Here is a 16,706-nt window from a genome sequence, read left to right on the forward strand (position 1 = left end):
AGATTCTCATTCAAGTTTTATTAATTTTTCCCAAAACAGCCAGCAAAAAATACATTTTAATCACTATTACTTTCAGGGTAGCTCGTAGTGTAATATTACCATTACATACTCCCTGGTAATCTGGAAGACATCATTCAGGAGGGCTGTATTTACAGGACTTGGTCATTATAAGGCTCTAATAGCAGCATTTTTCAAAATCTAAGACAAGGGTATATTTCCCAAGCAGTTCAAATATTAATGCTAACAAAATTTCCCAAGCAAGTTTCCCAAAGTGCAAATTTATCTTTGCTTATATTGCAGGCACAGAAAAAAACTGGAATCACTTGTAACAGGGCCCCTGTCCAATCTCCCCTTGAGACTTTATTCTTCTCTTTTATTTATTTGTTTTTGCTTAATCACAGACAAGATACGCTTCAGTAACATCTGGGCCTATAATTAATTAGTGCTTTGGCCGTTCCGTTAACTGGATTCCACTCTTATTGGATTTTGCCATGACTTTCAGACCATTTAGCTCAGATAACAAGAGTGCAAATAAGTTGCATTTGGGAAAGTGTTGAGGTAATATCTTGCAAATTCAAAAACCTGTATTTTCTGACATGTTTGTGTGATTATGCAAATATGCTTGGTCTTTTTGAGAAGGCAGAGATGGGGCGAGAAAGACAGGATCACCATGCAGCAGAAGCAGGAACAGTCAGGTGAAAGGAACTGTTCATGTGGATGAATTCTACCTTCATTCGTGTTTGGTTTCACAAGAGCTATCTGGGAAATTACATACAGACCCTCTGAGATTAGCAAAGCATATCCATTCTGTTCAGTTCAAGGATATGCTGTCGTACACATAGTGACCTTAATCTGGATTTTCAGCAGAATGCTTCTTACGTGATCTTATTGTTCATAAGGAATAAAAATTAAGTAGCTTTACATCTTTAGATTTTAGTTTGGTCTTTCACATTGAGAGATCTTTCAAGTGCTGATTGACATTTTATGATGGTGGCCCCAGATACTGTAGATACTGTACCCTAAAGGAGAGTTCGGTCTGCCACAGAAGTCCATCAGTGCTTTGGATCAGGTTCGAGCATGCTGGCTTAGGAGGTGTGGAAGAGCGGCTTCAGTGGGCAGGAGAGGCAGGCCAGCAGCTCTGTTCATCCCATTTATCTTACCCATAAATGTGATGGTTTAATAATTTTAGCTTGAAGAGTGATTAACAGTCCTGGCAGAGCAATCCGCTTTCCAGAGAAAACGTCACAAATGAACAGCTCCATCAGAAAATACATGGTTCTTCCTGGATCCATAAAGCCCTCACCTGCAAACGGGTGACACTTTTACCATGAATTTATTACTACAGCACATAAAGGGTGTTTGTAATTAAACTGAATAAGCTGAGCTGCCCCCTTTAAAACCCCAAAGCCAAAGATGCAGAGACCAAAAACATCAGAACCATCTCATCTTCTGTGTGTCTGTCTGTCTGATATACTGTGTGATATTCTGTGTATATATATATATATATATAAAGACAAGTTCCTTTTGTCCTGTTGCATACATTAGGGGATTTACTTGTTTTATGTATATATACGCTGTATATCACCGAGTACTTGGGTCAGAAGTCTACGTGCTTCTTAATGAAAAAAACATAAAATAAAATGTATGAATATAGGACTACTAACGGACCCAATGTTGAACTTAATGTTAGCAGCCATTTTTCATTATCCAAATGTATTACTGAGTGATCTAAAGATCGTGTTAAGACTCTGGAGAAAACATTACTTACATACATCCAAAAATGATATCAATCAGTCCTTTCTTATAATCCCTTTCATATTCATAAAATGCCAGTGCAAAAAATAGCATGACATTCTGTACTGGCCACTGTGAAAACACAATGGTCCATTGTTGAAGGTTATGCTGCAGGTGAGCTGTAAACTTGGTGATTAGTAGAATACTCATATCAAGAGAATGCTAACATCAATAGAATATTCACATCAACTCCTACTAATAGAATACTCTGGCCTATAGAATACTCATATCTACTCATATAAATTGATATGAAAGCAAAAGGTTTCACAGTAACAAAACTGTTTGCCTGTGATTGTGCTGAATGTTTCACTTTTGTGGAAAATTAAATCATCTTGAGGAGATATTTTGCAGCATGTTGCGTGCAAAATTATACTGCAATCTATGCTGCTCTGCCTTGGGCATCTGACAGGTGACTAAACAGCTGGTCTGTTTCTGCTCTGTTTTATTATTTTCTAGCTCTCCCTGTAGCCAGGTAAGTTGTTATATTGATCATCAGTCATACAAACTCTATACTACAGAGGGTTTTCCAGGCTTGACTGGCTGCTATGTAAGCTTCACTCTTTCTCCAGCTGAGTTCATCATCAGCCTCAATTGAATTGTTGATCCAGACGGTTGCACAATTCAGATCTGATTCAGCTAAACACGCCAGTCGACTTTCTCATTCTTAACACTTAAAAAGGTTTGAACTATGTTCAATATATAAGCTCTCTAATTTATGAAACGTGAAATAAAATATAGATTTTTTTTACTCTTATGCACAATAAAGCTGTTTCAGTGTTTTTCATCTCAATCAACGGCTCAATCAAAGTATAATTAACGAAAAAAAGGCCACAGTCAGTGAGCCACCAGGACCAAAACAGGGTGGGAATGGAAAAGCGTCACACAGAACAGAACCATGAATTGGAGAATCACATACTGTATCACACTCAGACTCACATGGGCAAGTTCCAGAGTATAGAGGTAACAATTCACAGTAGACACAAAAATGTAGAAAAAAGACCATATGGACAAATAGATGGAAAAATTTTAAATAAGTTGGTTTTCTTCATTTTCACCAGTGATGATGAAGCCAATTATGCTCAGTCATTGTATTGAAAGCATTTTTTGATGTTATGATTGTTAGGGACGGCACCCGAAAGCAGGCAAAGGGACTTTATTTGCAGGGTAACACACGTCAAAACACAGTTAACAATAATGACAGGACTAGGGAAACAAACCGAAACGCGGACTAATTACAATCGGACTGATGACAGGCAACAGGAAACAGCTGGTGAACACAGGGTTAACGAGGGGGCGTGGTGGACGAGAGGGCAGGACGAACAGAGCATGACAATAATTTATTAACTAGAGATAAATGCTTTTTCATTTTAACAGCTACATCAAACTAAAGAGGATATACAATACATAAATAAGTTTAAAGGTGTCCCTGAAAAATTGGTCCATTATTAAGAACAGGTGTTGAAAACATTATTTAACCATGCATACCTACTACTAGGGCACCAATAACAATGTCTAATGGTTTTTTTCATAACAAACCTTTTTTAAGTAAGTATGGACCTCTAACATACAGTTGATATGTGTAGTAAGGTAAGGAGCATGCAGTGATCACAGTGTACTGCTGCACCACCACATGACTAACCAGCTCAGGGATGAGAACCTGAGTGCAGCCACATGGCGGGTGATACCTCAGCACCACACTAGTCTAAATGGACCAGTATGAGTTTTTTTTCCAGCAGCTGGAGTGCAAACCCCCAAGTTTTTCCCTGCAAGTTGGAGGACCTCCTTATAGGGCTGGATGTAGACTAGCATCACACCCAGGACGAAGCAATTGCAGGTTAAAGGTCTCGCTCAAGGACCTAATGGAGTAGAATCACTCCGGGCATTCACAGGATTTAAACCCCTAATCTTCCAGTTACTGACACAGATCCCTAGCCTCAGAGCCAGCACACCGCCCATGTGCGATGTGAGCTTATGCTATATTTCTGAACATTTTTCCTGTAACACAATCATTTTAATTTCTGAGAACCTCAGAATGGTAACTGCTTCTGTAAACTCCATCAACATGTTTTTGGCCTGTAAATGTCTCATCAATTGCAACGGCTAGGTGCACAAATCTATGTATATATTGACATATGATGATTTGCACTGTCTGTACTGTCTGATTATCATTTTACAAGTTCAAACTAAAAACAATGAAGTGGTATCAGTACTCTGCGCTATATGTTTCCCCTAAACATCAATGTGCATACTAAGGCATATGCTGCCATATAATGTAATTGGATAATATTGTGTTTTAGTAAAATAATCTAATTTAACTGTATTTGTTCACATTCTCCACGCAAACATCTTCCTGCCATACCAAGTAGTATGCTAACATCCGCCCTGCCTTTGGGTCATTCCTACCCTTCACTGACAACTGGATGGTTGAGCATGTTTTTGTATAACTCTGGCACAATGGATTTTTAACATTTTTGATATTCCTATACTTTAAAGTCTCTTCTATCTGAAAAACATTGTGTCACCAAATTCCTGATTTATGTCCTAATCTGAGTGATTTGTGCTGCTTCCTCTTTCGTCAGAGTGGGGAAAGTGTGGGAACTGCTGCCCCACACAGTTGTGTTTGACCAACTTTAAGTGGGGGCTGGAGCCCCACACCGATCAGGATGCTGGGCAGATTTTTTTTCTTCTCGTAGTTTCAGTTTCACTGTCAAGATCATGGTTGAAAAGTCAGTTAAAGGTTTATAAACTGAAGTTAGAAAACATACATAGACTTGGGACACTGGATATTTTGACTGCTTAACCCATTTTGTGAGACCGATTTCGACGCAGCCATATCTGCCGGAGCTTATACATTGCACTTACATATTGCACTCGCCTAACTGTTAGGACTGCATATAGTCTCCTATACTTTGACTAATTGCACATTTTTTCCCCCTACCCCTCCTGGGGTATGCCGCCTGGAGACCCCAATTTATCAAGATATCCTGCACATCCTGCTACATGCAAAGTCTCCACTACGCATGACGTCCTTCTGTCCAGCTCGCCCTTCTGCCTGTGTCGTCCTCCATGTATGCCCAGCTGCCTTACTACTGGTTGCCCAGCGATCTGAAGGAGCGCCAACACCGGCTTGTCATCACCTCCCTGCTCCCTGGTTGTGTCTCAAATCTTATGACTTAGATAGTGTGACTTGGCACTTAGCCATCTCTCCAATTTGACTCTCCCTGCCGGCCCCTGGAGGATGGGCTCCCCCTTTGAGTCTGGTCCGTGCCAATGTTTCTTCCTTCTAGGGAGTTTTTCCTTGCCACTGTCGCCTATGGCTTACTCACCGGGGGCTTTGGGTGGGGATGCTGTAAAGCACTTTGAGACGATGTAATGTGAAAATGTGCTATACAAAAATAAATTTGTTTTTGTTGTAATTTGTGCTGAAGTATCAGTGGTGAGTAACATGAGCAGCAGAAACATGAGCTCACAGATAAAAAAGACTTGATTGTACTACCTCAATTGGACAATATGCGGATGGATAATGTGGATTTGCCGCAGAATGTGTTGGGATGTTATTGATAGATGGGATTGAATAGAATAATGATACCAGTAGACTACTCATATGTGCTTATACATATACTGTAGTATACTCATACTGATTGAATGCTCATATTTACATATAACTGGAAAAATATTCAAATCTACTCATACCAGTAGAATATTCATTATAAGACAATGCACATATATATTAATGCTAATAAACACATTTATACGTATACACATTTCTAGAAAATGCTCATATTTACGCATACCAATAGAATACTCATATCTACCCACAGTTTTGCTGAGGAAAGAACTGAGATTCATTTATATTGTCAAAGATAAACATATTCCACATCATACACAGATATCGTACGGGGAGGATGGAAATTCAACGTTTTGTACTTTTCAATACAGCCAGAATACATCTCCTTGTCTAGTCTTTGCACACCTTTCACCTCGTATTTTGGGAATGGGACTGATAAGCCCTCACGCTCTGTGTCATGCTGATGTTACTCTGGAAGTGACTGGTCTGAAAAGTAAGCTAACGGGTGGTTTGAAGGCTCAGTAAACAATCAACATCAAAGCATGCAAATCCTAATGTGTCTCAACATTTACATATGAAAGACACAAAAGAAAAAGAAAAAGAAGACACGATGTAGAAAAATAAATCTAATAATGTCATTTCAGCTCAGCCCAGGTAAGCATTTGTGCTGCTCATGTCAATTATATGAACTTTTATTCACTTGAACTTTAAGTAGGCTTGACGGCATTGCGATTTAGTCTCTTGTAATTGGAATTCAAATTTCTGATTCATTGTTGGGCAAGATTATTAGAATATTAATAAATAGTTTAAACACAGAAGCAGACTGACCCTCCACTAATGTAAGGAGCTCTACTCCATCACTGATGCTAATCACTCTCTCTCAGACATGTTTATAGTCCTGATGGGCGTTGAGTGGAAATAGCTAACATTAGTCACACGTATAGTATGTACGGCACAGTAACAACAGAAAACGATTATGCAACATACTCTCCAACCACCATTTTGTTAAAAGGAATATTATGTTTATTATATGTAGGAATAGAACTATCAGAATGGGGAAAACAAAACTAAAGATGTTGTTCTGGCAGGGAAAACTGAACAAAGTAGCACACTGGATGGCCTACCATGCTTCTTTGGGTGAGCTCACTCTTTTTGATCACTCATATACACTCACCTAAAGGATTATTAGGAACACCTGTTCAATTTCTCATTAATGCAATTATCTAATCAACCAATCACAGGGCAGTTGCTTCAATGCATTTAGGGGTGTGGTCCTGGTCAAGAACTCCAAACTGAATGTCAGAATGGACAAGAAAGGTGATTTAAGCAATTTTGAGCGTGGCATGGTTGTTGGTGCCAGACGGGCCGGTCTGAGTATTTCACAATCTGCTCAGTTACTGGGATTTTCACGCACAACCATTTCTAGAGTTTACAAAGAATGGTGTGCAAAGGGAAAAACATCCAGTATGCGGCAGTCCTGTGGGCGAAAATGCCTTGTTGATGCTAGAGGTCAGAGGAGAATGGGCCGACTGATTCAAGCTGATAGAAGAGCAACTTTGACTGAAATAACCACTCGCTACAACCGAGGTATGCAGCAAAGCATTTGTGAAGCCACAACACGCACAACCTTGAGGCGGATGGGCTACAACAGCAGAAGACCCCACCGTGTACCACTCATCTCCACTACAAATAGGAAAAAGAGGCTACAATTTGCACAAGCTCACCAAAATTGGACAGTTGAAGACTGGAAAAATGTTGCCTGGTCTGATGAGTCTCGATTTCTGTTCAGACATTCAAATGGTAGAGTCAGAATTTGGCGTAAACAGAATGAGAACATGGATCCATCATGCCTTGTTACCACTGTGCAGGCTGGTGGTGGTGGTGTAATGGTGTGGGGGATGTTTTCTTGGCACACTTTAGGCCCCTTAGTGCCAATTGGGCATCGTTTAAATGCCACGGCCTACCTGAGCATTGTTTCTGACCATGTCCATCCCTTTATGACATCCATGTACCCATCCTCTGATGGCTACTTCCAGCAGGATAATGCACCATGTCACAAAGCTCGAATCATTTCAAATTGGTTTCTTGAACATGACAATGAGTTCATGTACTAAAATGGCCCCCACAGTCACCAGATCTCAACCCAATAGAGCATCTTTGGGATGTGGTGGAACGGGAGCTTCATGCCCTGGATGTGCATCCCACAAATCTCCATCAACTGCAAGATGCTATCCTATCAATATGGGCCAACATTTCTAAAGATATATGTTGAATCAATGCCACGTAGAATTAAGGCAGTTCTGAAGGCGAAAGGGGGTCAAACACCGTATTAGTATGGTGTTCCTAATAATTCTTTAGGTGAGTGTATATCAGCGAGGAAAATTACATGAAGTCAAGTCATATAACTATCTTTCTTGGAGAAATGATGACCAATGTTGTCCACAATAGAATACTCACACCAATATGATGCTAATATCAATATAATACTCATATCAATAAAACACTATCTACTTTTACCAATAGAATACTTATATCAGTAGAATACTCATATCTACTCATACTAAGAAAATACTCATATAGAGTATATAGAGGCCTGTGACTTTAGCACAGCCCGGAAGAATGCCGCTGTTCTTAGCGGGTCAGAACCGGGCCGTATGGATGGCACTCTCAGAGTGAACCTCAACGTCATGACTGCGAGGCCCGTCGAGTCCATTTGATGTGCAGCCTTCTTGTGGCGGCTTGCGACCATCTACTTCCATCAGCACCCGGGTGTTCATGGTCATGATTAAAGCATTATGCAAACGAGAGCCACTCTACTCCGCAAAAGAGACTGGCTAATTGATCCCAGAGTGCATGATCAACATCAGTGAGTTAGCATCAAGACTCTTACCCTATGTAGGCAATATATTGTCACTCAAATTCTAAAAAACATACAAATATGTATATACAGTACCATGTTTTAGGCAGTCAAAAGAAATGTTGAATGCTATGCATCTGGATAATAAATGTACATTTGCACAAAACAAAAAACACAATTTAACATTATAACATATCCAAATTAACAGTAACACGATAAAAACTAACAAGGATTCCTTCTGTTCTCCCAAAATTCACTGATATATTGTTAGATGACTCACCTCAGAGGTACCACAGCAATTCCATGAATTCGTTATTATTTTACCACCAGCTCACTTAATTAATTAACTGAATTAGTTTGAGAAAGTCAATGATGTATTGATCAGCCACACGAAGTACTAGAGGTCGAGTCGAAAAATTTATGGGTGAATTGGCCGGTTGCTGCCAACACTGGGGTGACATTAGGGGAGGTTTTGAAATGGTTAACACACTTTGATAGACACCATATCATAGATTTACATGAAGATAATTTAAATGGAATTTTCTTTGGCATGGTACTTTGACACAGTACTGTGTGTGTATATGTAATGTATGAGATAGATAGATAGATAGATAGATAGATAGATAGATAGATAGATAGACAGATAGATAGATTACTGAGCTTTCCCTGCTGTGCCTGTTATCTGTCCTGTTTCCTTGTTTACTGATTCTGCTCTTGGACTTTGTTCAGAACCTGTGTCGCTGCATTTGGTTTTTGATTGTCATGTCTGGTTTTGACCCCTCCCCCCTTCCTGGACTTTGGACCACGCTCGCGGATTGCATTGTTAGAGACCAACTTGCTCTGCTCTTGCTCAGATCTGGTCTCCCTGACCTTGCATAGAGTCTGTGGCAACCAGAGTAAACAGGCATGGTGACAGTAGCACCCCCTCTCGGCCACTTTATCACCACATCAGATACACTGTGCAGAGCAGATTCTTGGAGAGCCGATGTTGGGAGGAAATCACCAGATAATCAAAGTTTATATGGCTGAATTCTAAGTAAAATAAGTGCTAATATTCCCACAAATCACAGCACATGTAGGTGTCGGTTTGGAGAGATGAATGTAAAAATATTTAAAGCAGAGAATTCCTAAAATGCTCTTGTTTTACTTGAGACTGTAATGAAGTCCATTGATAATCATAATTCTTTACTCCCATGCATATTGAATAGTAATAATAATTATATTCTTTCACATTAACCTTACATCACATTTATGTAAGTCATCCCAGAGGAAGTGAGTTTAAAACACGCATATAATTAGATGAAACCTATCATTCCCTCTACACACACGCAAGCACACACACACACACACACACATTCATTTCTAGTGGAGACATGTGACTTATGACAGCAATAAAGGAAAACAAACAAATCAGAACTATGGAAATACATAATCTAAAATCTATTTTATTTTATCTTTCAGTTATATATTGCCTTGGTCTTCAGACTGGACACAGATTCAAACTCTATTCTAGCACCCCTATTTCAATAAATGTACAATGTATATCATATACAGTATAGTTTTAAACCAGAAATGCTGTTGAAAAACTTAAGTAACCTTTAAATCCCTAAAGACATTGACAAATTTGTTGGTACCCTTACAGCTCATTGAAACAATGCTTCATTTCTTCTGAAAAGTGATTCAATTAAAAGCAATTGTCTAATGTATACCCGCATGCCTTTAGTATGTGATAGAATAAACCAATAAAATTTGGTTTTCATCAGCCATTCAGCATATTTAAAGGGAAAGAACATGCTACTGTGTTGGTTGGTATCATTGTGTGCACCACACTGAACATGGACCAGAGACAGCAGAGGAGAGAGCTGTCTGAGGAGCTCAGAAAGAAGATTATAGATAACCATGTTAAAGGTAAAGGCTATAAGACCAACTCCAAGCAGATTCATGTTCCTGTGACCACAGTTCATGGGACTGTAGCCAACCTCCCAGGACCTGGACGCAAGATTAACTGCAAGCCCAGGTTGGTGAGAAGGTTAGTGCGGATGGATAGTAGAAAGAGCCAAAACCATTCAAGCTGAGCTACGATGGGCTCCATTGAAGAAGACCCAGAGGGGTGTATATATATATATATATATACAGTGTATATATATATATAAAATGAAGGGACAATAATCAGAAGTAACTGGTCTGTGAAGCAACTGTGGGGTTAAGGGCCTTGTTCAGGTGTTCAGGGGTCCATTATTTAAGTCACTTTGCTGGCCCTGGGATTTGAACCAGCAGCCTTCTGATCAGAGGCACTGTGTCTTAATCTGCTGAACAACACACCACCCCCTGAAAACTATACTAATTGATGCATTACTTCATTGTTGATAAATACGTGGATGATTTTTGATGACTCTGCTTTATACATTTGCTTAGAGTCTGTCATTTACTGTATGATACACCATCATACACCATCGCAAACAAGAACTCACATCGAGCCTCAACCAAGGGCAGTTTCATTTCCAAAAACAGTGAAACATAATGAAAGATACAACTGACACAACTGTGACCTACAGACCACAGAAAGCAAATGTGTGCGGGAAGCACTGCCAGCTTAATTACAAAACAGCATTTGCGAAATGACAATGCACTGAGAGAGTCTGCAGGCATAGGAGATTTCTGGCTCACTTAATTGCTTACAGATGTCTTGGATAGCTTCAAGAGGATGATTAAATTTAATCGACTAAACAGGAAGTGATGCTGTCAGGAATCTTATATTCTTCGATGAAACTTTTTTGCAGTTCTATATTGCACTTTACGACATTGTGGAGTGCTGAGCTGGACACTTTACCGAGATTTTATGAATACCCCAGGCCAATCCCCTGGCCAAGCAGTGCAAGACCCCCAGAGCATGTGATCTAACAGGCAGACTGATAGACACCTACAGTACACTGACCGCCTCTCCAGCTGACATAATTCTCCTTTCTCTCCTCCCTGCTTTCCATCAAGCTAATATCTGGCACGGGCAGAATCGGGCGAATTTGGGGGGGGACTGAGAGTGGAGCCAGGTGACATGTCCCAGGGGCCCCCCCTTGAGTGTCTGCGGAAGGACCCTGCCCAACACCCAATGGCTGGGTTAATGTAAAAAAATATGCTCATAACATTTGAAAAGCCATTAAAAAGAGCCCCGCTAGCTGTTCTGAGTGTGACGGAGCTTCAGTAGCGCATCAGCAAAAACGTGCCCCGCCCTAGGCAGTGTACCTGCATGACCATCAGTCGTCCTTGTTTCTCTCGAAACTGAGGATGGATCAAATTAGTATGATCCCCATTCTGTACAAACAAAGGACAACTCTTTAAGTAGCATGGGTGGCATGTACCTCAGTAGGCTTAGGCTCTGTGCCCATATCCAGTGGGTCGTGGGTTCAAATTGTGTGGCAGGCAGAGTAATCAAATCACTGCTGGGCCCTTGAACAAGGCCCTTAACCTTGAGGGCTACAGGGGCACAGGATGCTGGGTGACCCTGTGTTCCGACCATAAGCTTTCCCCATCTGTGCATCAAATTATATCCATGTTTCTCAATCCAGTGCTCAGGGACCCCCAGACAGTGCATATTTTTGCTCCTTCCCAGCTCCCAACACACGAGAACCAAACAATCCAGAACACCAAATACCAACCATATGGGCCGTCTCAGGGTCCCTGAGGACTGAGTTGAGAAACACTGCAAAAGTTTCTGACAAATAAATGTAAATATCCTCAACCATATAAAAGTGAGTCTCAGAGCTGCCCACACAAAAAGACGTGTAGAAACCAGCACCACTGATCACTAATGGAAATATAAACTAATATTTCAAATAAGGGATACCTAGGGAATAGTGTTGATCGAAAAACTGGAAATGGACGACCACACTTAAAATGATAAGCAAAGAAAATTGTTTTTTTTTCTCAGTTAACAGCACTTTTCTGTAAAGAATAAAGTGGCCCTTATAGTCTGCTGTAAATATAGAAAATTTGATTTGCCACAAAATAATAGGATGAACTGATCGGGCAGAGGAAGTGCAGCTGTCTGAGGTGCAAATTCAGCAGATGGTACGGATGGGGTACTTACATCTTGGATCTGTGCTGTTTTCACAAATCAAGAGAAAGACTTCCTACTAGTTGGGTGTACTGATCAGCCAAGTACTTATTTCATGTGTCTTTATCACAGGGTCTGTTTCATATCTCACGTATTTAAAAAATAATTCAATGACTGTGTCTGAATTCAGGGACTGCATCCTTCAAAGAATGCAGTCTGCATAGCCTTTGTAGGCTGCATCCTTTGAAGGTCCGTGCAATGAATCTTGGGATATGTTTGTCTGTGAATGATACAACAGGTGGATACTTCACAACTCTGCAAAAGGAGGATGCGCTGCTAGACTGCATTTGAAGCAGATGTCGTGAGACAGTCTTGTCGCTTTGCTGTGACGCATTCGGTCTCTGAATGCAGCCTTAAAAGGATGCAGCCACCTGCATTTGGACATAGCGGATGTCAGCTATCGGCCAGTGAACAGGTGTGGCAGGAATCAGGTAGGGACACACGTTAGGCTATTACAGTTTCTTTCGATCACTTCGGCACATTTCATGAAACATGCTTAACATTCTCAAGACTATAAGTACATTTCTCCAAGGAGTTTGTGCATATAGCACAACGCTTTGGTTTATCTGCAAAAGCCTGTAACCCAAATAATTAACTCATGTCTCAAAGGCAAATACCACCTATCACAAGCCTATCACACTGGGCCCCCAACCCAGACCAATCCAATCATGTTTCAATATTTTTAAGGCCCCTGTCATTCAGGGGCCCTTGGAATCTTCCTGATACCCCCCCCCCCCCCCCCCCCCCCCTTTACGGCATCCTTGACTGTGGGAGCCAAAAACACAACAATGCTGTATCACTGCAATTTATGGAATATATTCTTTAATCATTTTGAAAGCTTGGTTAACGTTCTTGCATGTGATGACTAACATGATGATGACATACTGTTGGCGCAGCCATTTTCTCTAGGCTTATGTAGGGATAAATTGCATCATTTGAGGAAAATGATTACACTGCTCACATCAGTTCCTTGTAAACCAGAAAGAAAACTTCTTTATTGGTGCAGGCGCATTTATACAAACAGGCACGTAGTGAGCATGACGTATGAGATCACATACATTAACATACATATATAGTTTTGGGTGTAAAATTATTACAATGGGAAACTACATAATATATTCTGACGAACAAGATTAAAGCAACTGATAATTGTGCCGAAAGATGACAACTGTACAAAACCATTTGCATATACACTATTCTGCCAAGTATAGTGGGGATCATACTAATTTGATCTATCCTCAGTATAAAGCCTTTACACACGTGAACTTCAATGACATCCCATTCTTAATACATAGACTTTAATATGGAGTTGGCCCACCCTTTCCAACTATATCAGCTTCAACTCTCCTGGGAAGGCTGTCCACAAGGTTTAGGAGTGTGTTTATGGGAATTGTTGACCATTCTTCAAGGAGAGCATTTGTGAGGTCAGGCACTGATGTTGGACGAGAAGGCCTGGCTCACAGTATCGGCTCTAATTCATCCCAATGGTGTTCTGTCGGGTTGAGGTCAGGGCTCTGTGCAGGCCAGTCAAGTTCCTCCACACCAGACTCGCCCATCTATGTCCTTATGGACCTTGCTTTGTGCACTGGTGCTCAGTCGTGTTGGAACAGGAAGGGGCCGTCACCAAACTGTGCCCACACAGTTGGGAGTATGACATTGTCCAAAATGGCTTTGAATGCTGCAGCATTAAGAGTTCCTTTCGCTGGAACTAAGGGGCCAAGCCCAATCCCCTGAAAAACAACCCCACACCATGATCCCCCCTCCGCAAAACTTTACACTTGGCACAATGCAGTCAGACAAGTACCGTTCTCCTGCGAACCGCCAAACCCAAACTCGTCCATCGGATTACCAGACAGCGTGATTCGTCACTCCAGAGAACACATCTCCACTGCTCTAGAGTCCAGTGGCGGCGCGCTTTGGACCACTCCAGTTTGGAGGTCTGTAGCTATTGACTGTGCAGACAGTTGGCGGCTTCTGCACACTGTACGCCTCAGCATGCATTGTCCCCGCTCTGTGATTTTACGTGGCCTAACACTTCATGGCTGAGTTGCTGTTGTTCTCAATTGCTTCCACTTCGTTATAATACCAGTAACAGCTGACCGTGGAATATTTCGTAACGAGGAAATTTCACAAATGGACTTATTGCACAGGTGGCATTCTATCACAGTACCATGCTTTAGCTCCTGAGAACGACCAATTCTTTTGCAAATGTTTGTAGAAGCAGTCTGCACTCCTACGTGCTTAATATTATACACCTGTAGTTATGAAAGTGATTAGAACACCTGAATTCAATGATTTCGAGGGGAGTCCCAATACTAATGGCAATATAGTGTATGTACTAAAACATCTAGAAATGTTTGTAAAGCAATGAGAAATGATGTTCTGCTGTGCACAAGTGACATTATTGTGTGGGGATTACTCTTCTTGTGTTGCAGATATTAATTGTCATTTAAGAAATGTGCCAAAGTAATCGAGAAAAACTGTACTGGCCTTCGAAGTTTTGTGTGTAGTGAGAGGACATAAATAATCACAATCTCTATGATTCATATGAAAAATAGATTGTGGGCGTCTTCAAGATCGATTACAATCTAAAATCATCTTCTCGCCCACCTCTATGTGACACAAAGGCTTCCAGGAATGCCTGGTGCGCTGGTTTGTTCCAAATTGCTTTATTGAAGTAATTATTTACATATTAATTCATTTCACCTGTTTTCTGCGGTAATTGAGTTTCTAATTAAAATTTATTCCACAATAAGCTAGCCCTCGGGGATTGGAACCACACACATCTGACCATAATCAATGTTATTGGCAATTATATCCTTTTATGAATGAGAATAAATAGCTCCCGAAGGAAAACACTCAAATTTCTCACCTAAAAACCCACCAAATTTTTTTTCATTGGCAGCAATGTGGAATAAGGAACACAAATTAAACATTTATGAAGAAAAACAACCTCAGGGGTCTATGGTCTGTGTTCCAGCTCAGGGTGGTTAGAAGAGACATAGAAATAGTACAGGATAGCCAGTCAGACGCGAGACCCAGCTTTGATAGCATCTGACAATGCAAGTGTGAACAACAATGCAGACACAGCTTTAGCGGCCCGCACGGTGGACAACCTGCGAGAATCCTGCTGCAATAGTGAAAAAATGAGACTAAAATGAGCTGACGTGTGTTGAAGATGCCTTAATCGCGAGGCCCTAAAAACTGCTCAATGTGCATGACTGCAAAACATCTGAAGGTTGTGGGGCTGCTCTCACAAACACCCCGTGGACTGTGCTAATAAGCGGTGGCTAGCTCTTAGCCAGCACTGCAATGCACACTGTTATGCACACTGCTAATCACCCACTTGGGTGCTAAATCTGTACTTAGGACCCTGTGATTATTACATATATTCTGTGCTGTGACTGTCATGCAGTAGTTGCTTTTCATCAAAGCGTACTAGGGTGACCAGATAATCCATGTCAGCAGAGACACTTTGAGTTACTTCAGGTTTTACCATCTACTTTAAAAGGCTCCTGTGCTTAGTCCAATAGTTCAGTTCTTCATGTTCTTTGACTGGTTTGTTTCCTTGATTGAAAGATGCATCCTTCTGTTTTACATTAACAGTAGTGATACATGCATGATTATAGGAGACTCGCCAATCAGCACACAGCAAGAATTTAAGCGCTTAAGTGAAGTCCAGATCCTTTTAATTGAAATGGTTTACAAATCCAGTCCTAGCTAAAATGTCCTCCTTGAAATGATTATCTGGTCACCTTAAGTATATATTTTTGAGTCATTGGAGTAATTGGGTGTTGAAGACTTTGCTCAGGGCCCCAATTGGAAAATCACTCTGCTGACCCTGGGATTTAAACCAGTGACCTAAGCAGAGGTACAGTGTCTGGGCCTGCTGAGCCTCAATCCATATTTTCGTCACCCATCAGAATGGTTACTGGCTACTGGGTATGATGTTATTAATTCCAGAGCCTGTTAAATGCCAAAAGCACTCTGCAAGTTATAATAAAAACATATGAATATTTTTGTCTTGAAGCAACAGAGAAGCATATTGACTTGCATATGTCTGTGTGACATTTCATAATATTATAATGCACATTATCTCAACTTATATCTTACATATAACAAAATGTTCCAGATTTAGCTTATCCTTTATTAGATATCCAGAACGGCAGTACAAATATTAAAATATCTCTGACAACCAAAAATGCCTTCAGACACTTGAATCATTTTGTGTTTTCATGCAGGAATCTGATGTACATGTGGAACAGACTGATTGCATTTATCACCATTCAAACGGTGTCTAGCTTGAGAAGCTTACTGCATACTCATTCAACAGCTACTGGAAGGGGCAGTGATAGGACCATTTTGCATATAATAAT

This window comes from Paramormyrops kingsleyae, chromosome 6 (genome assembly GCF_048594095.1).
Source record: "Paramormyrops kingsleyae isolate MSU_618 chromosome 6, PKINGS_0.4, whole genome shotgun sequence".
In the NCBI taxonomy this organism is placed as follows: domain Eukaryota; kingdom Metazoa; phylum Chordata; class Actinopteri; order Osteoglossiformes; family Mormyridae; genus Paramormyrops; species Paramormyrops kingsleyae.